Raw genomic sequence first — 23273 nt, forward strand, 5'->3', positions numbered from 1 at the left:
GCCATCGCAAGGCCTGACGGCCCATTTCTCTCCTTGTACCACCACCACTCCAGAAAAGCAGAGGAAATGTGATGGAGACAGCACACTGGGTGAGCTACAGAGCCCCTGATACCATCTACTAAACACGAAGAGTGTGAGCATGGGAAGGACTAGAAAGGCACTCCACTTACCGTTTAGCTGCTTTCTTGCCAATGAGGTGTCGGTGGAATTGGTGGTCAGCCTTGATTATTGCGTAATCCGTCCCGTGGATCTAAAAAGAATTATATCTTTTATATCTATCTATATATGTATGGATGTACATTATTTTATATTATAATATATAGGGCCAGGTAGGACAGGCCACCGCTTCTGTCTCGTGCCCTAAGTAACTGCCTACTGCCACTATTGGCACTGACTCACCAGCGGTCAGCTACAAGCACTTCTGCTCTTCAGCAGAGCACAAGCATTCCTCTGCTTTGAGAAGAGAGCATTGTGCTCATGAAACATTGAAAAGACTCACTTCTATGCCTCTCCAGCTATAACCAAGAGAATCCTTCCTTCTCCGCACCAAAAAAATTAATGCTGACTTTTCAAGGATGCTATGGATGAGTTTCATAACCAAGGGGTGTCATCCACCTGGCCACACAATTTGTCTCCTGCAAGTACGATTAAGCATGCCAAGACATCCTATGGATGTGACAAACACCTCATCACCTCTGCTCTGTTGCCCCTTCTTCCCCGAGTTCCTGTTCTCCTTCATAATACCTAGTTGTTCTCTCATTATGAATCCTCCCTTCCCCTTATCAGTGTCAATGGAATCATCGTTCCATGGACAATGAGTCGTCCCGTTCCCCCGCTTGGTCCGAGAGTATTACCTCTGTTCAGTGGCTTGATCCAGGGTGATAGTGCTCGTTCTAGGCGCTGTAAAAAGCGAAATCTATATCCTATGTCCTGATTTTGGGTATCTAACATTAATGCAAAACAGTAATCCTCACACAGTTTTTATTTCATTCTGTAGCGTCGGTGTCGGTATCGGCTGCCTGCGGTAAAGGTTCACGGAAAGGTCTTACATTCTTCGCTGGGATCCATCTAGGTCCTTTTTCTGTAGAGACACAAGCATAACCTTTTCCCCGTGTAACAAGAGGATATGGTCCCATAATTTTACCTGTTTCTGCATCTCGGACCGATACCGGGCCTTTAACCCGTGCCTCGACGGAGGTAGCTGCAGTGAAACGTCGACCTATCGGTGGGTCGTTATCTATTCAAGAACAATTCAAAAAATTAAAAACATACAACGCTTTCTGTAACCGTTCCTCGGGAATAGCCATGCCCATTCCCCCTTTTTGTTGTTGTCATAAACGTTTCAGAGACCGATGAGACCCTTCAATGAGAGATCGACCGGTGGGGGAATGAGCAATGCCGGTAATGTGAGTTCTACCCCATAGGGCAAAAGAGGTTTTTACAGTTGTTGAAACGTAAAGATAAAGACCGACAACGGTCCAGCTTAAGGGAATACCTAAAGCAGCAAAAGCACGCATTAAATGTCTACGAACAGCTCGTGCCTTTTCTCCTGTGTGACACGAGGCAACCAAGGCACCTGAAAATGTATCAATGGAAGAGTGGATATATTTAAGGCTACCAAATTCAGAATCATGCGTGACATCTGTTTGCCATAACGGTAGGCTTTGTAATCCTCTAGGATTAGCTCCTGCAGCAACTGATGGGAAAGAATGTTTTTGACAGTCGGGACAGACAGCAATAATACTTGATGCTTGTTGAGCAGCAAGGCCAAACTGTCGCTTAAGAGCTCCAGCGTTTCGATGGAAAAAAAGAGTGCCTTCGCTTAGCTTGTGCAATACGGTCTGGCAGTACTTGAACTGGTCACGGCAATAGGTCAGCTCGTCGATTGCCTTCTGCAAGAAAACCAGGTAGCGAGGTATGAGACCTAATATGCATAACAAAATAAGGCGCAGATCGAGAGTCCAAAAGGAAAATAAGTTCCTGTAACAGGGTAAAGGGTTGTGAATGCGAAACACTCCGCAGCACAGAAGCTTCAGCTCGTGGAACAATACCTGCAACATAAGCAGAATCAGTAACAAGGTGGAGTGGTACATTCCATTCTCGGAAAACACGAACAACTGCATTCAGTTCTCCTGTTTGAGGTGAACCGGAGACCGTCTCTATGTCCGAATCCCATTGCCTCCGTTGATCATCCCACCACAGAAGAACAGATTTATGCGATTGGCCCGATCCATCTGTAAACACAGTAAGCGCCGGTAAGGGTTGTTCGCTTCTTCTGGGTTTTAACATCAGACGAAAATCAACGTTAAACAGTTTGTGTGAAGGTGGATGGGAAGTTATTCGACCTGTATGTTCTCGCCCGGCACCTCCCCGGGACCTACAGCTTGACAAACTATTGCTGTACAATTCAACCACGAGAACCTCTAACACCTTTACCGCTCAAACCTAGCCTTCTCCTTAACATCTTGTATATCCCATAAACACCACCTACCCAAAACCTCAGCACTAAAATCATATTAACCCAAACCCCCCATACACACACGCCCCTAAGACTATAGGCGCCCAAACAGCCAACGAAGCCAACGAAACCAACGAAACCACGTCCCCGTAGCTTACAATCCAAAGCGTGGCACTGAAGATGCCAAGATGGCGTCCAATATGAAAGCCGAGGACAAAAGACTTAGCCCTAACCTTACGGTTGGCTCCTGCTAGACCTAGACGTGCAAGTATCTGCGGCCCAGTGTAAATGCCCTAGGCCTCCTGCTAAGACCGAAGGAGCAGGCATCAGGCACACGCTACCAACTGCAGCCCAAGACGCCTTGCTCAGCCACACCCCCACGGGCACTCAGCAGTAATTAACAGTAAGCAAGAAGCGCAAGCTTGACTTAGTCACGGCAACCTTCAGGGTTGGTAAATCTCGTGCCAGCCGCCGCGGTCACACCAGAAACCCAAGCCAACAGTCACACGGCGTAGAGAGCGGACCAGAGCCTGTCAGAATAACTAGGAAACCGAAACACAACTAAGCTGTCGTAAGCCCGAGATACCCCTAAGGCCAACCTAAAGATGATCCTAGTAAACCTGACTGCGGCCAATGAAGAGACGGGACGCAGCTTGATGCAAGCAAATGTCAATGCGTTGTGCAGAAGCACGAGGTTTTATACGCTTGCAGAAGCTGCGCGTTTTAAACCAATTGCTTCTTGAGGCTAAGCCTTGCATACTAGGCAATCCCTGATTGGTGGTTAACTACCGGCACTTAACAGCAAGGTGTTACCTTTCCTTGGCGCCATCCGTCTCCCACTCCCCTGTGCTCTGTAACCATGCCCCATCATGTTGTTAATTGTTGTTGTCTAGACAAGCTCGAGCACACTCCCCTCAGCTGACCGATTGCCACGCGTGGTCCTAGTTTCCAGCCCGCTCCTGCACCTCCCCCTTCCTGTTGCACAAAAGAACCTTTGAAAGCGAACGAGGAAAAACAAGGCCTAAGCAACAGAACAAATAAAAAACCAACTAAGACATATTATCACTGTCAAAATAACCCACTGCCTTTGTTCCGTACAATTCTACAATTTCCCCTTTTTGTTTTTGAACAGCTAGTACCAGGTTTGCCATGTTCCGCAGGGCCCTTGCAAACATGACAGCAACCAAGGTAATAGCAAACAAACAACACTGCCAATCGAGTGAATGGATGCCAGAAAAGGCTGAAATTTTCTCAGATTTTGATAACATGTTGCTGCAGTGGGGCGCCTAAAATCCACGCAGCACATACCATCAAAATCCTCACAGCCACGTCCTTGAACCAACAACAAAAAGCCGCGGCAATTTTGACTCACATGCTTAACTGCCTACCAAACAAGGTGATTGAACTCTTTAATGCTTTCCCTGCTGTTACTCTGCATAAGAGAAGAAGCGCTGCGACACGTTCCCATCCTAGCCTCCTACTACATTAGCATCTACAGAAAGACAATGCTCGACATGCAAAGTGTAAACAACATCACCTTCTTTTGGATTAACGTTATACGTAGGCGGAAGGGCACACCAAACAAGAACCGTTTCCGTCAAAAAGTTCGAAACATAGCATGCCTTCTCTGAACATACCTCTGGGGTCATCCCCTTCATTCCCTCCTTTTGATGCAAAGAGAGACACTTTACCCTAACAGAGAAGCCCCTGTTTACATCTCTGAGCCAGGACACAAGCCGCAGCTGTGCGCGCCACCAGGCTCAGGGCAGAAACCACTCCTGTAGTTACCTAACTATATATCTCGACAAGCGTGCAGACACCTATTAAACACTAAATAACCATGTTTATCGTTCCTGTTCTCCTTCGTAATACCTAGTTGTTCTCTCATTATGAATCCTCCCTTCCCCTTATCAGTGTCAATGGAATCATCGTTCCATGGACAATGAGTCGTCCCGTTCCCCCGCTTGGTCCGAGAGTATTACCTCTGTTCAGTGGCTTGATCCAGGGTGATAGTGCTCGTTCTAGGCGCTGTAAAAAGCGAAATCTATATCCTATGTCCTGATTTTGGGTATCTAACATTAATGCAAAACAGTAATCCTCACACAGTTTTTATTTCATTCTGTAGCGTCGGTGTCGGTATCGGCTGCCTGCGGTAAAGGTTCACGGAAAGGTCTTACATTCTTCGCTGGGATCCATCTAGGTCCTTTTTCTGTAGAGACACAAGCATAACCTTTTCCCCGTGTAACAAGAGGATATGGTCCCATAATTTTACCTGTTTCTGTATCTCGGACCGATACCGGGCCTTTAACCCGTGCCTCGACGGAGGTAGCTGCAGTGAAACGTCGACCTATCGGTGGGTCGTTATCTATTCAAGAACAATTCAAAAAATTAAAAACATACAACGCTTTCTGTAACCGTTCCTCGGGAATAGCCATGCCCATTCCCCCTTTTTGTTGTTGTCATAAACGTTTCAGAGACCGATGAGACCCTTCAATGAGAGATCGACCGGTGGGGGAATGAGCAATGCCGGTAATGTGAGTTCTACCCCATAGGGCAAAAGAGGTTTTTACAGTTGTTGAAACGTAAAGATAAAGACCGACAACGGTCCAGCTTAAGGGAATACCTAAAGCAGCAAAAGCACGCATTAAATGTCTACGAACAGCTCGTGCCTTTTCTCCTGTGTGACACGAGGCAACCAAGGCACCTGAAAATGTATCAATGGAAGAGTGGATATATTTAAGGCTACCAAATTCAGAATCATGCGTGACATCTGTTTGCCATAACGGTAGGCTTTGTAATCCTCTAGGATTAACTCCTGCAGCAACTGATGGGAAAGAATGTTTTTGACAATCGGGACAGACAGCAATAATACTTGATGCTTGTTGAGCAGCAAGGCCAAACTGTCGCTTAAGAGCTCCAGCGTTTCGATGGAAAAAAAGAGTGCCTTCGCTTAGCTTGTGCAATACGGTCTGGCAGTACTTGAACTGGTCACGGCAATAGGTCAGCTCGTCGATTGCCTTCTGCAAGAAAACCAGGTAGCGAGGTATGAGACCTAATATGCATAACAAAATAAGGCGCAGATCGAGAGTCCAAAAGGAAAATAAGTTCCTGTAACAGGGTAAAGGGTTGTGAATGCGAAACACTCCGCAGCACAGAAGCTTCAGCTCGTGGAACAATACCTGCAACATAAGCAGAATCAGTAACAAGGTGGAGTGGTACATTCCATTCTCGGAAAACACGAACAACTGCATTCAGTTCTCCTGTTTGAGGTGAACCGGAGACCGTCTCTATGTCCGAATCCCATTGTCTCCGTTGAAAACCTTAGGAAGACAGGAATTGAACCTGCACAGAAGAGATCAAAGCGCTCCATACTCCCCTTACATTACTTCCCAGTAGGGTCAGCTAAACAAAAGCTATCGGGCCCATACCCCGAAAATGATGGTTTAACCTCTTCCTCTACTAAATGAGCCCCGTCACAAAACTAACGTTCTCCTTAAGCCTTCTACTAGGAACAACCATCACAATTTCAAGCAACCACTGACTGCTAGCCTGGCCTGGACTAGAAATCAACACCCTTGCCATTATCCCCTTCCTTTCAAAATCACACCACCCTCGAGCTATGGAAGCTGCAATCAAATACTTTCTCGTCCAAGCAACCGCCTCCGCATTAATCCTCTTCTCAAGCACAATCAACGCACAGTTCACCGGACAATGAGACATTCCGCGACTAAGCCACCCAACAGCCTCCCTACTACTAACTACAGCAGTCGCAATAAAACTAGGCCTAGTACCCTTTCACTTCCGATGTCCAGAGGTCATACAAGGCTCACCTATAACCACTGCCCTACTCGTCTCTACATGAATAAAACTCCCCCCACTCACTCTTCTTTTCTTAACTGCCCCCTCACTGAACCCACTCCTACTGACAACCGTGGCCATTGCATCCGCAGCCATCGGAGGGCGAACAGGACTTAACCAAACACAAATCCGAAAAGTCCTAGCTTTCTCATCGATCGCCCACCTAGGCTGAATAACCATCATCCTCATATACAACCCCAAGCTAACATTAATAACCTTCTACCCATACTCCTTAAGAACCGCCTCCATTTTCTTAGCCCTCAACACAACCAACTCCTCAAAACTATCCACAATAATAACCTCCTGAACAAAAATACCATCGCTAAACGCATCCTTGACGCTAGCACTACTATCCCTAGCCGGCCTGCCCCCACTCCCTGGCTTTTTACCAAAATGACTCATTATCCAGGAACTAACTAAGCAAGAGATATCAACCGCAGCCATAATTATTTCAATACTCTCCCTACAAGGTTTATTTTTCTACCTACGCCTTGCATATTGCTCCACACTCCCACCAAACACTACAAGCTTCATAAAACAATGATACAATAACAAATCCACAGGCACACCAATTGCTACCTTAATTTCTCTGTCAGTCCTCCTTCTCCCCCCTTCTCCCGCAATCCTGACCGTTACCTAAGAAACTTAGGATCCCCTGCCTACCAAACCGAAGGCCTTCAAAGCCTTAACTAAGAGTTAAATCCTCTTAGTTTCTGCCCACACCACTAAGGCCCGCAGGACACTAAACCTGCACCATCTAAATGCAACGCAGATACTCTAATTCAGCTAGGGCCTCCACGATAAGCCTAGACAGACGGGCCTCGATCCCATAAACTTCTAATTAACAGCTAGACGCTCAAACCAACGAGCTTCTGTCTACCAGACTCCGGCACACTCTCAGCGTACATCAACGAGTTTGCAACTCAACATGAACTTCACCACAGAGTCGATAAGAAGAGGAATTCAACCTCTGTAAAAAGGACTACAGCCTAACGCCTAAACACTCAGCCACCTGACCCGTGACCTTCATCAACCGATGACTAGTTTCAACAAACCACAATGACATCGGCACCCTATACCTACTCTTCGGAGCATGGGCAGGCATAGCCGAGTACCGCCCTCAGCCTCCTTATTCGAGCAGAACTTGGCCAACCAGGAACTCTCCTAGGAGACGACCAAATCTACAATGTCATCATCACCGCCCATGCCTTCGTAAGAATCTTCTTCACAGTTATAGCTATTATAATCGAAGGGTTTGGAAACTGACTAGTCCCCCTTATAATTGGAGCCCCAGACATAGCATTCCCCCGCATAAACAACATCGGTTTCTGAACTACTTCCTCCGTCCTTCCTACTGCTCCTAGCGTCCTCCACAGTAGAAGCTGGAGTCGGAACAGGATGAACCATATACCCGCCCCTAGCAGGCAACCTAGCCCATGCTGGCGCCTCAGTAGACCTAGCCATCTTCTCCCTACACCTCGCAGGTGTGTCTTCCATCTTAGGGGCCATCAACTTTAACACAACAGCCATTAACATAACCCCCCCTGCCTTATCGCAACATCCAACTCCCCTATTCGTATGATCCGTACTCCTAGTGCCCTCACTTCCAGTCCTGGCCGCCGGCATCACCATACTACTGACCGACCGAAACCTAAACACTTTTCATTGACCCCGCTGGAGGGGGAGACCCCATTCTCTACCAGCACCTGTTCTGATTCTTTGGCCACCAGGAAGTTTACATCTTAATCCTTCACGGCTTTGGAATCATCTCACATGTTGTAACGTATTACGCAGGCAAAAAAGAACCATTCGGCTACATAGGAATAGTCTGAGCTATACTATCGATTGGATTCCTGGGCTTTGTCATATGAGCCCACCACATATTCACTGTCGGAATAGACGTAGACAGCCGATCATACTTCATCTCCGCCACTATAATCATCGCCATCCCAACCGGCATTCAGGTATTCAGCTGACTAGCCACACCACACGGAGGCACCATCAAATGAGATCCACCGATACTGTGAGCCTTGGGCTTCATCTTCCTCTTCACACTTGCCAATAAGGTGTCGGTGGAATTGGTGGTCAGCCTTGATTACTGCGTAATCCATCCCGTGGATCTAAAAAGAATTTTATATATATATAATATTGTACGCACATACATACATATATATATTATATAGGGCCAGGAAGGACAGGCCACCGCTTCTGTCTCGTGCCCTAAGTAACTGCCTACTGCCAGTATTGGCACTGACTCACCAGCGGTCAGCTACAAGCACTTCTGCTCTTCAGCAGAGCACAAGCATTCCTCTGCTTTGAGAAGAGAGCATTGTGCTCATGAAACATTGAAAAGACTGACTTCTATGCCTCTCCAGCTATAACCAAGAGAATCCTTCCTTCTCCGCACCAAAAAAATTAATGCTGACTTTTCAAGGATGCTATGGATGAGGTTCATAACCAAGGGGTGTCATCCACCTGGCCACACAATTTGTCTCCTGCAAGTACGATTAAGCATGCCAAGACATCCTATGGATGTGACAAACACCTCATCACCTCTGCTCTGTTGCCCCTTCTTCCCCCAGTTTCTTACTGGAACTAGTAACTCCAGCTCACCAGTTCCTTGAGCATGGCTTCAATCGGTTCCTGAGCCACATGCACATCTTCTGTAGGTCCTTCCAAAGTGATGTTATCCTGTGGCGAGCAGCCTCACAGTTTGCCCTCTTGCCTGTGATAACAATTGTCTCCGAGTTGCTGTTCTTTGCTGGGAGATCAATTATGGTGTTGCTTTCTTTACGGATCTGCCACAAAGGAAAAAAAAATAAAAAATCATCTCAGAAGCGTCCCATGTCAGAAGAAAAACCCTCGCAGGCTATATTGGACATCACCAATGGGCAGGAGAGAGCATCCAGTGGGATTTTGCTGCAGGCAGTGATCATCACGAGCACTTGAGTTAGGAGCAATATCTCACCTTCTTGATGTTGGCACCTCCTTTCCCTACGATGTTCTTGTGGAACTGTTTGCAGATGGGGACAGAAATAGAAAAGCTGTTTTCAACCTAAGGGAGAAAGGAAGGGAGAACTGAAGATTACACTGTCGTGGCAAGGGAGGCCCGACTTCAGGAACTCTGATAAACGAGCTTTTGAAAAGAGGCTTAGACCCAAGGAAGTTCTCTATACGAGGGACTTGTAAGACTAAACAAAGGCAAGGACGTTCCCCTATAGCCTTCCCATAACAGGTACTACCCCCTGCCTCCATTCAGCCAAAACAGCGTCGACAGCTCCCTCCTCTTGAGGTGTTTTAGCTCTACCCAAGCCAGTAGAGCTCTGCTTTGCCCCAGGGTTATCCAGGCACAGAGGAGGGAAGTGCAGGCAGAAGACCTCCTTACCAGGTCTGCCACCGTCTTTTGCATGTACTCGGTGCACTTCTCCACCTCGTTTTTGGGACCTCGGAGTTGGACGATGTCACTCTTGTGTGCAGGGTCTGGGAAGTTGATGATAACCTGCAGGAGCGGTCATTTAGAGTTAGCTCAAGCAAAAGCAAGAACCCTTGTGTCAGACACATGCAAAGGTTGGGGGGATCCTACACGTGCCCTTTTCCCATTCAGAAAAGGGGAACCGTGTTAGCGGCCTCTGGCTAAAAGAACTATCTTCTCAGACACTTGCGCTACAGAGCCACTAAAGTTACGACTTCTGTGACGACAGGCCTACTACCCATGTAGGAAAGAACCCCTCTGGATTCCTCCTCTCCTACAAAGCCTTACCTCTGGGAATTGCTCCCGGATTTCCCAGATCCGCTCAGCCTTCTGCCCAGTGATGGTCCGGTGGAATTTCTGCTCAACGATTAGGTCCGCAGCGTGTTCATTTTCCTGACGGGAACAGAGGGCACACTGAGTGTTCAGCCGGAGAGCCATCTACTTTGACTTAGCGGTTTGCTGCCCGACGGTTTACTTGCCAGCACTGTCCCTCTTTTCTCCAGACCAAATTCACTCTGCGTTGACAGAGAAGGGCTACCCGAGGGAACAGGGGAAGACATTTGTGAAGAGGAACTTGCACTTGTCATGAGATCCAAGTGCTCCGTGGGCAAGGGGCACACACTCGCGCCAGAAGGTTACAAGGGTACACGAGAGCCCAAACCCTGCAGTCTCCCAAACATCACGTCCTACCCACTCACCATACGGGAAGCGAGTTCCAGCAGCTCGCTCTTGGCCTGTGGGACCCCCTGTGGGTCTCCTTCCATTCTGATCGGGTTGCTCTTCTCGTTGTCCGGGGGAATGCGCACAGACACCTTGTACAGATCCTTCATCCTGTTCACTTCGAGGCAAGGACTGTGGTGACGCCGTCTGCTAGGCAAAGACCTGGAAGCAAGGCACCTGGATTATCACTGCTCAGAGGCTGATGAAGAAGTAAAGCCGCCTCTGGGAAGGGCTCGGTGGGGTAGGGTTGAGCCAGGGGAAATTGCCTCTTCCCCCTGGAGTTCAGCGAGAGCAGACCTGTGCCACACGAGAGCCTGTCCAAGTAAATACCGTGGCATCTACAGAGCCCATTGTTCCCTTGTCAGAGCCAGGCGTGTTTCTTCCCCAAACAGTATCACATTTAGAGCAGAGGATAATCGTTCCTTTCTACCCCAAACTCTTGGCTGGGGACACGTTGCAGTGCTATCAAACTAGCAGACCGCAACAAGGCTTTAGCGTTGGCCATATTCTACTGCCGGTGCTGTAGCACCTTCCTCCAGAGGCCAGACCACACTGCTCCTCCTCCAGCTGACACCCTCTCCCACAAGCCACAGGGCTATTTAACCCCTTAGCGGGAACCAGCTACACCTGCACATCGCCCATGTCAATCAACCCACTGCCTCTGAGGCAAGGCCACAGCTGCGTGTTATCAATGCTAATCAACCCACCGCCTTCATTCCTCTACAGGGAGAAGCTCACCAAGCACATTTCCACCACCCACAACTGGCTGCTAAAATGTCATTCGCACAGAGCAACGTGTGGAAAAAAAAAAAAAAAAAAATTCCTCCAGGACACATCAAAGTAATTCCACTACTGTTCAGGCTCCCAAGGTACTTTCACCCGTTCAAGCCATCGCAAGGCCTGACGGCCCATTTCTCTCCTTGTACCACCACCACTCCAGAAAAGCAGAGGAAATGTGATGGAGACAGCACACTGGGTGAGCTACAGAGCCCCTGATACCATCTACTAAACACGAAGAGTGTGAGCATGGGAAGGACTAGAAAGGCACTCCACTTACCGTTTAGCTGCTTTCTTGCCAATGAGGTGTCGGTGGAATTGGTGGTCAGCCTTGATTATTGCGTAATCCGTCCCGTGGATCTAAAAAGAATTATATCTTTTATATCTATCTATATATGTATGGATGTACATTATTTTATATTATAATATATAGGGCCAGGTAGGACAGGCCACCGCTTCTGTCTCGTGCCCTAAGTAACTGCCTACTGCCACTATTGGCACTGACTCACCAGCGGTCAGCTACAAGCACTTCTGCTCTTCAGCAGAGCACAAGCATTCCTCTGCTTTGAGAAGAGAGCATTGTGCTCATGAAACATTGAAAAGACTTACTTCTACGCCTCTCCAGCTATAACCAAGAGAATCCTTCCTTCTCCGCACCAAAAAAAATAATGCTGACTTTTCAAGGATGCTATGGATGAGGTTCATAACCAAGGGGTGTCATCCACCTGGCCACACAATTTGTCTCCTGCAAGTTCGATTAAGCATGCCAAGACATCCTATGGATGTGACAAACACCTCATCACCTCTGCTCTGTTGCCCCTTCTTCCCCCAGTTTCTTACTGGAACTAGTAACTCCAGCTCACCAGTTCCTTGAGCATGGCTTCAATCGGTTCCTGAGCCACATGCACATCTTCTGTAGGTCCTTCCAAAGTGATGTTATCCTGTGGCGAGCAGCCTCACAGTTTGCCCTCTTGCCTGTGATAACAATTGTCTCCGAGTTGCTGTTCTTTGCTGGGAGATCAATTATGGTGTTGCTTTCTTTACGGATCTGCCATAAAGAAAAAAAAAAAAAAAATCATCGCAGAAGTGTCCCATGTCAGAAGAAAAACCCTCGCAGGCTATATTGGACATCACCAATGGGCAGGAGAGAGCATCCAGTGGGATTTTGCTGCAGGCAGTGATCATCACGAGCACTTGAGTTAGGAGCAATATCTCACCTTCTTGATGTTGGCACCTCCTTTCCCTACGATGTTCTTGTGGAACTGTTTGCAGATGGGGACAGAAATAGAAAAGCTGTTTTCAACCTAAGGGAGAAAGGAAGGGAGAACTGAAGATTACACTGTCGTGGCAAGGGAGGCCCGACTTCAGGAACTCTGATAAACGAGCTTTTGAAAAGAGGCTTAGACCCAAGGAAGTTCTCTATACGAGGGACTTGTAAGACTAAACAAAGGCAAGGACGTTCCCCTATAGCCTTCCCATAACAGGTACTACCCCCTGCCTCCATTCAGCCAAAACAGCGTCGACAGCTCCCTCCTCTTGAGGTGTTTTAGCTCTACCCAAGCCAGTAGAGCTCTGCTTTGCCCCAGGGTTATCCAGGCACGGAGGAGGGAAGTGCAGGCAGAAGACCTCCTTACCAGGTCTGCCACCGTCTTTTGCATGTACTCGGTGCACTTCTCCACCTCGTTTTTGGGACCTCGGAGTTGGACGATGTCACTCTTGTGTGCAGGGTCTGGGAAGTTGATGATAACCTGCAGGAGCGGTCATTTAGAGTTAGCTCAAGCAAAAGCAAGAACCCTTGTGTCAGACACATGCAAAGGTTGGGGGGATCCTACACATGCCCTTTTCCCATTCAGAAAAGGGGAACCGTGTTAGCGGCCTCTGGCTAAAAGAACTATCTTCTCAGACACTTGCGCTACAGAGCCACTAAAGTTACGACTTCTGTGACGACAGGCCTACTACCCATGTAGGAAAGAACCCCTCTGGATTCCTCCTCTCCTACAAAGCCTTACCTCTGGGAATTGCTCCCGGATTTCCCAGACCCGCTCAGCCTTCTGCCCAGTGATGGTCCGGTGGAATTTCTGCTCAACGATTAGGTCCGCAGCGTGTTCATTTTCCTGATGGGAACAGAGGGCACACTGAGTGTTCAGCCGGAGAGCCATCTACTTTGACTTAGCGGTTTGCTGCCCGACGGTTTACTTGCCAGCACTGTCCCTCTTTTCTCCAGACCAAATTCACTCTGCGTTGACAGAGAAGGGCTACCCGAGGGAACAGGGGAAGACATTTGTGAAGAGGAACTTGCACTTGTCATGAGATCCAAGTGCTCCGTGGGCAAGGGGCACACACTCGCACCAGAAGGTTACAAGGGAACACGAGAGCCCAAACCCTGCAGTCTCCCAAACATCACGTCCTACCCACTCACCATACGGGAAGCGAGTTCCAGCAGCTCGCTCTTGGCCTGTGGGACCCCCTGTGGGTCTCCTTCCATTCTGATCGGGTTGCTCTTCTCGTTGTCCGGGGGAATGCGCACAGACACCTTGTACAGATCCTTCATCCTGTTCACTTCGAGGCAAGGACTGTGGTGACGCCGTCTGCTAGGCAAAGACCTGGAAGCAAGGCACCTGGATTATCACTGCTCAGAGGCTGATGAAGAAGTAAAGCCGCCTCTGGGAAGGGCTCGGTGGGGTAGGGTTGAGCCAGGGGAAATTGCCTCTTCCCCCTGGAGTTCAGCGAGAGCAGACCTGTGCCACACGAGAGCCTGTCCAAGTAAATACCGTGGCATCTACAGAGCCCATTGTTCCCTTGTCAGAGCCAGGCGTGTTTCTTCCCCAAACAGTATCACATTTAGAGCAGAGGATAATCGTTCCTTTCTACCCCAAACTCTTGGCTGGGGACACGTTGCAGTGCTATCAAACTAGCAGACCGCAACAAGGCTTTAGCGTTGGCCATATTCTACTGCCGGTGCTGTAGCACCTTCCTCCAGAGGCCAGACCACACTGCTCCTCCTCCAGCTGACACCCTCTCCCACAAGCCACAGGGCTATTTAACCCCTTAGCGGGAACCAGCTACACCTGCACATCGCCCATGTCAATCAACCCACTGCCTCTGAGGCAAGGCCACAGCTGCGTGTTATCAATGCTAATCAACCCACCGCCTTCATTCCTCTACAGGGACAAGCTCACCAAGCACATTTCCACCACCCACAACTGGCTGCTAAACTGTCATTCGCACAGAGCAACGTGTGGAAAAAAAAAAAAAAAAAAAATTCCTCCAGGACACATCAAAGTAATTCCACTACTGTTCAGGCTCCCAAGGTACTTTCACCCGTTCAAGCCATCGCAAGGCCTGACGGCCCATTTCTCTCCTTGTACCACCACCACTCCAGAAAAGCAGAGGAAATGTGATGGAGACAGCACACTGGGTGAGCTACAGAGCCCCTGATACCATCTACTAAACACGAAGAGTGTGAGCATGGGAAGGACTAGAAAGGCACTCCACTTACCGTTTAGCTGCTTTCTTGCCAATGAGGTGTCGGTGGAATTGGTGGTCAGCCTTGATTATTGCGTAATCCGTCCCGTGGATCTAAAAAGAATTATATCTTTTATATCTATCTATATATGTATGGATGTACATTATTTTATATTATAATATATAGGGCCAGGTAGGACAGGCCACCGCTTCTGTCTCGTGCCCTAAGTAACTGCCTACTGCCACTATTGGCACTGACTCACCAGCGGTCAGCTACAAGCACTTCTGCTCTTCAGCAGAGCACAAGCATTCCTCTGCTTTGAGAAGAGAGCATTGTGCTCATGAAACATTGAAAAGACTCACTTCTATGCCTCTCCAGCTATAACCAAGAGAATCCTTCCTTCTCCGCACCAAAAAAATTAATGCTGACTTTTCAAGGATGCTATGGATGAGTTTCATAACCAAGGGGTGTCATCCACCTGGCCACACAATTTGTCTCCTGCAAGTACGATTAAGCATGCCAAGACATCCTATGGATGTGACAAACACCTCATCACCTCTGCTCTGTTGCCCCTTCTTCCCCGAGTTCCTGTTCTCCTTCATAATACCTAGTTGTTCTCTCATTATGAATCCTCCCTTCCCCTTATCAGTGTCAATGGAATCATCGTTCCATGGACAATGAGTCGTCCCTTTCCCCCGCTTGGTCCGAGAGTATTACCTCTGTTCAGTGGCTTGATCCAGGGTGATAGTGCTCGTTCTAGGCGCTGTAAAAAGCGAAATCTATATCCTATGTCCTGATTTTGGGTATCTAACATTAATGCAAAACAGTAATCCTCACACAGTTTTTATTTCATTCTGTAGCGTCGGTGTCGCTATCAGCTGCCTGCGGTAAAGGTTCACGGAAAGGTCTTACATTCTTCGCTGGGATCCATCTAGGTCCTTTTTCTGTAGAGACACAAGCATAACCTTTTCCCCGTGTAACAAGAGGATATGGTCCCATAATTTTACCTGTTTCTGCATCTCGGACCGATACCGGGCCTTTAACCCGTGCCTCGACGGAGGTAGCTGCAGTGAAACGTCGACCTATCGGTGGGTCGTTATCTATTCAAGAACAATTCAAAAAATTAAAAACATACAACGCTTTCTGTAACCGTTCCTCGGGAATAGCCATGCCCATTCCCCCTTTTTGTTGTTGTCATAAACGTTTCAGAGACCGATGAGACCCTTCAATGAGAGATCGACCGGTGGGGGAATGAGCAATGCCGGTAATGTGAGTTCTACCCCATAGGGCAAAAGAGGTTTTTACAGTTGTTGAAACGTAAAGATAAAGACCGACAACGGTCCAGCTTAAGGGAATACCTAAAGCAGCAAAAGCACGCATTAAATGTCTACGAACAGCTCGTGCCTTTTCTCCTGTGTGACACGAGGCAACCAAGGCACCTGAAAATGTATCAATGGAAGAGTGGATATATTTAAGGCTACCAAATTCAGAATCATGCGTGACATCTGTTTGCCATAACGGTAGGCTTTGTAATCCTCTAGGATTAACTCCTGCAGCAACTGATGGGAAAGAATGTTTTTGACAATCGGGACAGACAGCAATAATACTTGATGCTTGTTGAGCAGCAAGGCCAAACTGTCGCTTAAGAGCTCCAGCGTTTCGATGGAAAAAAAGAGTGCCTTCGCTTAGCTTGTGCAATACGGTCTGGCAGTACTTGAACTGGTCACGGCAATAGGTCAGCTCGTCGATTGCCTTCTGCAAGAAAACCAGGTAGCGAGGTATGAGACCTAATATGCATAACAAAATAAGGCGCAGATCGAGAGTCCAAAAGGAAAATAAGTTCCTGTAACAGGGTAAAGAGTTGTGAATGCGAAACACTCCGCAGCACAGAAGCTTCAGCTTGTGGAACAATACCTGCAACATAAGCAGAATCAGTAACAAGGTGGAGTGGTACATTCCATTCTCGGAAAACACGAACAACTGCATTCAGTTCTCCTGTTTGAGGTGAACCGGAGACCGTCTCTATGTCCGAATCCCATTGCCTCCGTTGATCATCCCACCACAGAAGAACAGATTTATGCGATTGGCCCGATCCATCTGTAAACACAGTAAGCGCCGGTAAGGGTTGTTCGCTTCTTCTGGGGTTTAACATCAGACGAAAATCAACGTTAAACAGTTTGAGTGAAGGTGGATGGGAAGTTATTCGACCTGTATATTCTCGCCCGGCACCTCCCCGGGACCTACAGCTTGACAAACTATTGCTGTACAATTCAACCACGAGAACCTCTAACACCTTTACCGCTCAAACCTAGCCTTCTCCTTAACATCTTATATATCCCATAAACACCACCTACCCAAAACCTCAGCACTAAAATCATATTAACCCAAACCCCCCATACACACACGCCCCTAAGACTAAAGGCGCCCAAACAGCCAACGAAACCAACGAAACCACGTCCCCGTAGCTTACAATCCAAAGCGTGGCACTGAAGATGCCAAGATGGCGTCCAATATGAAAGCCGAGGACAAAAGACTTAGCCCTAACCTTACGGTTGGCTCCTGCTAGACCTAGACGTGCAAGTATCTGCGGCCCAGTGTAAATGCCCTAGGCCTCCTGCTAAGACCGAAGGAGCAGGCATCAGGCACACGCTACCAACTGTAGCCCAAGACGCCTTGCTCAGCCACACCCCCACGGGCACTCAGCAGTAATTAACAGTAAGCAAGAAGCGCAAGCTTGACTTAGTCACGGCAACCTTCAGGGTTGGTAAATCTCGTGCCAGCCGCCGCGGTCACACCAGAAACCCAAGCCAACAGTCACACGGCGTAGAGAGCGGACCAGAGCCTGTCAGAATAACTAGGAAACCGAAACACAACTAAGCTGTCGTAAGCCCGAGATACCCCTAAGGCCAACCTAAAGATGATCCTAGTAAACCTGACTGCGGCCAATGAAGAGACGGGACGCAGCTTGATGCAAGCAAATGTCAATGCGTTGTGCAGAAGCACGAGGTTTTATACGCTTGCAGAAGCTGCGCGTTTTAAACCAATTGCTTCTTGAGGCTAAGCCTTGCATACTAGGCAATCCCTGATTGGTGGTTAACTACCGGCACTTAACAGCAAGGTGTTACCTTTCCTTGGCGCCATCCGTCTCCCACTCCCCTGTGCTCTGTAACCATGCCCCATCATGTTGTTAATTGTTGTCTAGACAAGCTCGAGCACACTCCCCTCAGCTGACCGATTGCCACGCGTGGTCCTAGTTTCCAGCCCGCTCCTGCACCTCCCCCTTCCTGTTGCACAAAAGAACCTTTGAAAGCGAACGAGGAAAAACAAGGCCTAAGCAACAGAACAAATAAAAAACCAACCAGGACATATTATCACTGTCAAAATAACCCACTGCCTTTGTTCCGTACAATTCTACAATTTCCCCTTTTTGTTTTTGAACAGCTAGTACCAGGTTTGCCATGTTCCGCAGGGCCCTTGCAAACATGACAGCAACCAAGGTAATAGCAAACAAACAACACTGCCAATCGAGTGAATGGATGCCAGAAAAGGCTGAAATTTTCTCAGATTTTGATAACATGTTGCTGCAGTGGGGCGCCTAAAATCCACGCAGCACATACCATCAAAATCCTCACAGCCACGTCCTTGAACCAACAACAAAAAGCAGCGGCAATTTTGACTCACATGCTTAACTGCCTACCAAACAAGGTGATTGAACTCTTTAATGCTTTCCCTGCTGTTACTCTGCATAAGAGAAGAAGCGCTGCGACACGTTCCCATCCTAGCCTCCTACTACATTAGCATCTACAGAAAGACAATGCTCGACATGCAAAGTGTAAACAACATCACCTTCTTTTGGATTAACGTTATACGTAGGCGGAAGGGCACACCAAACAAGAACCGTTTCCGTCAAAAAGTTCGAAACATAGCATGCCTTCTCTGAACATACCTCTGGGGTCACCCCCTTCATTCCCTCCTTTTGATGCAAAGAGAGACACTTTACCCTAACAGAGAAGCCCCTGTTTACATCTCTGAGCCAGGACACAAGCCGCAGCTGTGCGCGCCACCAGGCTCAGGGCAGAAACCACTCCTGTAGTTACCTAATTATATATCTCGACAAGCGTGCAGACACCTATTAAACACTAAATAACCATGTTTATCGTTCCTGTTCTCCTTGGTAATACCTAGTTGTTCTCTCATGATGAATCCTCCCTTCCCCTTATCAGTGTCAATGGAATCATCGTTCCATGGACAATGAGTCGTCCCGTTCCCCCGCTTGGTCCGAGAGTATTACCTCTGTTCAGTGGCTTGATCCAGGGTGATAGTGCTCGTTCTAGGCGCTGTAAAAAGCGAAATCTATATCCTATGTCCTGATTTTGGGTATCTAACATTAATGCAAAACAGTAATCCTCACACAGTTTTTATTTCATTCTGTAGCGTCGGTGTCGCTATCAGCTGCCTGCGGTAAAGGTTCACGGAAAGGTCTTACATTCTTCGCTGGGATCCATCGAGGTCCTTTTTCTGTAGAGACACAAGCATAACCTTTTCCCCGTGTAACAAGAGGATATGGTCCCATAATTTTACCTGTTTCTGCATCTCGGACCGATACCGGGCCTTTAACCCGTGCCTCGACGGAGGTAGCTGCAGTGAAACGTCGACCTATCGGTGGGTCGTTATCTATTCAAGAACAATTCAAAAAATTAAAAACATACAACGCTTTCTGTAACTGTTCCTCGGGAATAGCCATGCCCATTCCCCCTTTTTGTTGTTGTCATAAACGTTTCAGAGACCGATGAGACCCTTCAATGAGAGATCGACCGGTGGGGGAATGAGCAATGCCGGTAATATGAGTTCTACCCCATAGGGCAAAAGAGGTTTTTACAGTTGTTGAAACGTAAAGATAAAGACCGACAACGGTCCAGCTTAAGGGAATACCTAAAGCAGCAAAAGCACGCATTAAATGTCTACGAACAGCTCGTGCCTTTTCTCCTGTGTGACACGAGGCAACCAAGGCACCTGAAAATGTATCAATGGAAGAGTGGATATATTTAAGGCTACCAAATTCAGAATCATGCGTGACATCTGTTTGCCATAACGGTAGGCTTTGTAATCCTCTAGGATTAACTCCTGCAGCAACTGATGGGAAAGAATGTTTTTGACAATCGGGACAGACAGCAATAATACTTGATGCTTGTTGAGCAGCAAGGCCAAACTGTCGCTTAAGAGCTCCAGCGTTTCGATGGAAAAAAAGAGTGCCTTCGCTTAGCTTGTGCAATACGGTCTGGCAGTACTTGAACTGGTCATGGCAATAGGTCAGCTCGTCGATTGCCTTCTGCAAGAAAACCAGGTAGCGAGGTATGAGACCTAATACGCATAACAAAATAAGGCGCAGATCGAGAGTCCAAAAGGAAAATAAGTTCCTGTAACAGGGTAAAGGGTTGTGAATGCGAAACACTCCGCAGCACAGAAGCTTCAGCTCGTGGAACAATACCTGCAACATAAGCAGAATCAGTAACAAGGTGGAGTGGTACATTCCATTCTCGGAAAACACGAACAACTGCATTCAGTTCTCCTGTTTGAGGTGAACCGGAGACCGTCTCTATGTCCGAATCCCATTGTCTCCGTTGAAAACCTTAGGAAGACAGGAATTGAACCTGCACAGAAGAGATCAAAGCGCTCCATACTCCCCTTACATTACTTCCCAGTAGGGTCAGCTAAACAAAAGCTATCGGGCCCATACCCCGAAAATGATGGTTTAACCTCTTCCTCTACTAAATGAGCCCCGTCACAAAACTAACGTTCTCCTTAAGCCTTCTACTAGGAACAACCATCACAATTTCAAGCAACCACTGACTGCTAGCCTGGCCTGGACTAGAAATCAACACCCTTGCCATTATCCCCTTCCTTTCAAAATCACACCACCCTCGAGCTATGGAAGCTGCAATCAAATACTTTCTCGTCCAAGCAACCGCCTCCGCATTAATCCTCTTCTCAAGCACAATCAACGCACAGTTCACCGGACAATGAGACATTCCGCGACTAAGCCACCCAACAGCCTCCCTACTACTAACTACAGCAGTCGCAATAAAACTAGGCCTAGTACCCTTTCACTCCTGATGTCCAGAGGTCATACAAGGCTCACCTATAACCACTGCCCTACTCGTCTCTACATGAATAAAACTCCCCCCACTCACTCTTCTTTTCTTAACTGCCCCCTCACTGAACCCACTCCTACTGACAACCGTGGCCATTGCATCCGCAGCCATCGGAGGGCGAACAGGACTTAACCAAACACAAATCCGAAAAGTCCTAGCTTTCTCATCGATCGCCCACCTAGGCTGAATAACCATCATCCTCATATACAACCCCAAGCTAACATTAATAACCTTCTACCCATACTCCTTAAGAACCGCCTCCATTTTCTTAGCCCTCAACACAACCAACTCCTCAAAACTATCCACAATAATAACCTCCTGAACAAAAATACCATCGCTAAACGCATCCTTGACGCTAGCACTACTATCCCTAGCCGGCCTGCCCCCACTCCCTGGCTTTTTACCAAAATGACTCATTATCCAGGAACTAACTAAGCAAGAGATATCAACCGCAGCCATAATTATTTCAATACTCTCCCTACAAGGTTTATTTTTCTACCTACGCCTTGCATATTGCTCCACACTCCCACCAAACTCTACAAGCTTCATAAAACAATGATACAATAACAAATCCACAGGCACACCAATTGCTACCTTAATTTCTCTGTCAGTCCTCCTTCTCCCCCCTTCTCCCGCAATCCTGACCGTTACCTAAGAAACTTAGGATCCCCTGCCTACCAAACCGAAGGCCTTCAAAGCCTTAACTAAGAGTTAAATCCTCTTAGTTTCTGCCCACACCACTAAGGCCCGCAGGACACTAAACCTGCACCATCTAAATGCAACGCAGATACTCTAATTCAGCTAGGGCCTCCACGATAAGCCTAGACAGACGGGCCTCGATCCCATAAACTTCTAATTAACAGCTAGACGCTCAAACCAACGAGCTTCTGTCTACCAGACTCCGGCACACTCTCAGCGTACATCAATGAGTTTGCAACTCAACATGAACTTCACCACAGAGTCGATAAGAAGAGGAATTCAACCTCTGTAAAAAGGACTACAGCCTAACGCCTAAACACTCAGCCACCTGACCCGTGACCTTCATCAACCGATGACTAGTTTCAACAAACCACAATGACATCGGCACCCTATACCTACTCTTCGGAGCATGGGCAGGCATAGCCGAGTACCGCCCTCAGCCTCCTTATTCGAGCAGAACTTGGCCAACCAGGAACTCTCCTAGGAGACGACCAAATCTACAATGTCATCATCACCGCCCATGCCTTCGTAAGAATCTTCTTCACAGTTATAGCCATTATAATCGAAGGGTTTGGAAACTGACTAGTCCCCCTTATAACTGGAGCCCCAGACATAGCATTCCCCCGCATAAACAACATCGGTTTCTGAACTACTTCCTCCGTCCTTCCTACTGCTCCTAGCGTCCTCCACAGTAGAAGCTGGAGTCGGAACAGGATGAACCATATACCCTACAATACCCTAGTCCATAGTTTCTCACACTGTCTGACCTTTACATTGGGCTTAACATAAATCTTAATAAACAATACCCTAGCCCATAGTTTCTCACAATCCCCCCTTTTTCTTTTTATCCTGTTATTGTTTATTAGACGCTACTTTCATTCTCGGCACTGCGAACAAACCTTTTTCCACAATCCCAACATTTATCATAACACTCACAAGGTAATACCTCACAATTACAATAGGCATAGTTCTCACGTGGCATAATGCATTCGCAACAATCTTCATCCTCATTAATCGATACACTCTTATACTTTGCCCCAGCCCTCGTAGTTAAAATAAGCAATTGAGCTATGTCAAACCGTTCTTTAATAAAATGTAAAATATAGCGTAATATACAAGGCCCAAATATCAGTCCTAGAATCAACATAATAAGTGGTCCTGCTAAAGCAGACAACAAAGTGGTTAGCCAAGGTGAGATATTAAACCAGTTTTCATACCATGACCTGCCCGCCTCAAGACTCTTTTTACGTTGTTCCAACCTTTTCCGGAGTTCAGACATGGCATCCAGGACTACTCCCGTATGGTCAGCAAAAGAACAACGTTCCTCTTTGAGAGCTACACATAACCCTCCTTCTTTTAAGAACAATAGATCTAATCCTCTTCTATTTTGCAGCACTACTTCTGATAAAGACTTCACTGAAGTGGCTAAATTTTTAATAGATTGTTCTATTCTTGTTAAATCCTCATTTACAGCCATCTGCAAACTTTGTAATTCCTGACCTTTTACTAGGGAGGCTATGCCTGTACCTGCTCCAACTCCGCCCGCTATCAGCAGTGTAGCTAGGGTTACCACTGTAATTGGCTCTCGTTTTTGCCTATTCAGGTCTCCTTCAAAGTGGCGTAACACCTCCTCAGAGGTGTGATAGATCAGACGAGGAACAATAATCACCT

The sequence above is a fragment of the Falco cherrug genome, chromosome 16, assembly GCF_023634085.1.
Source record: "Falco cherrug isolate bFalChe1 chromosome 16, bFalChe1.pri, whole genome shotgun sequence".
Classification (NCBI taxonomy): domain Eukaryota; kingdom Metazoa; phylum Chordata; class Aves; order Falconiformes; family Falconidae; genus Falco; species Falco cherrug.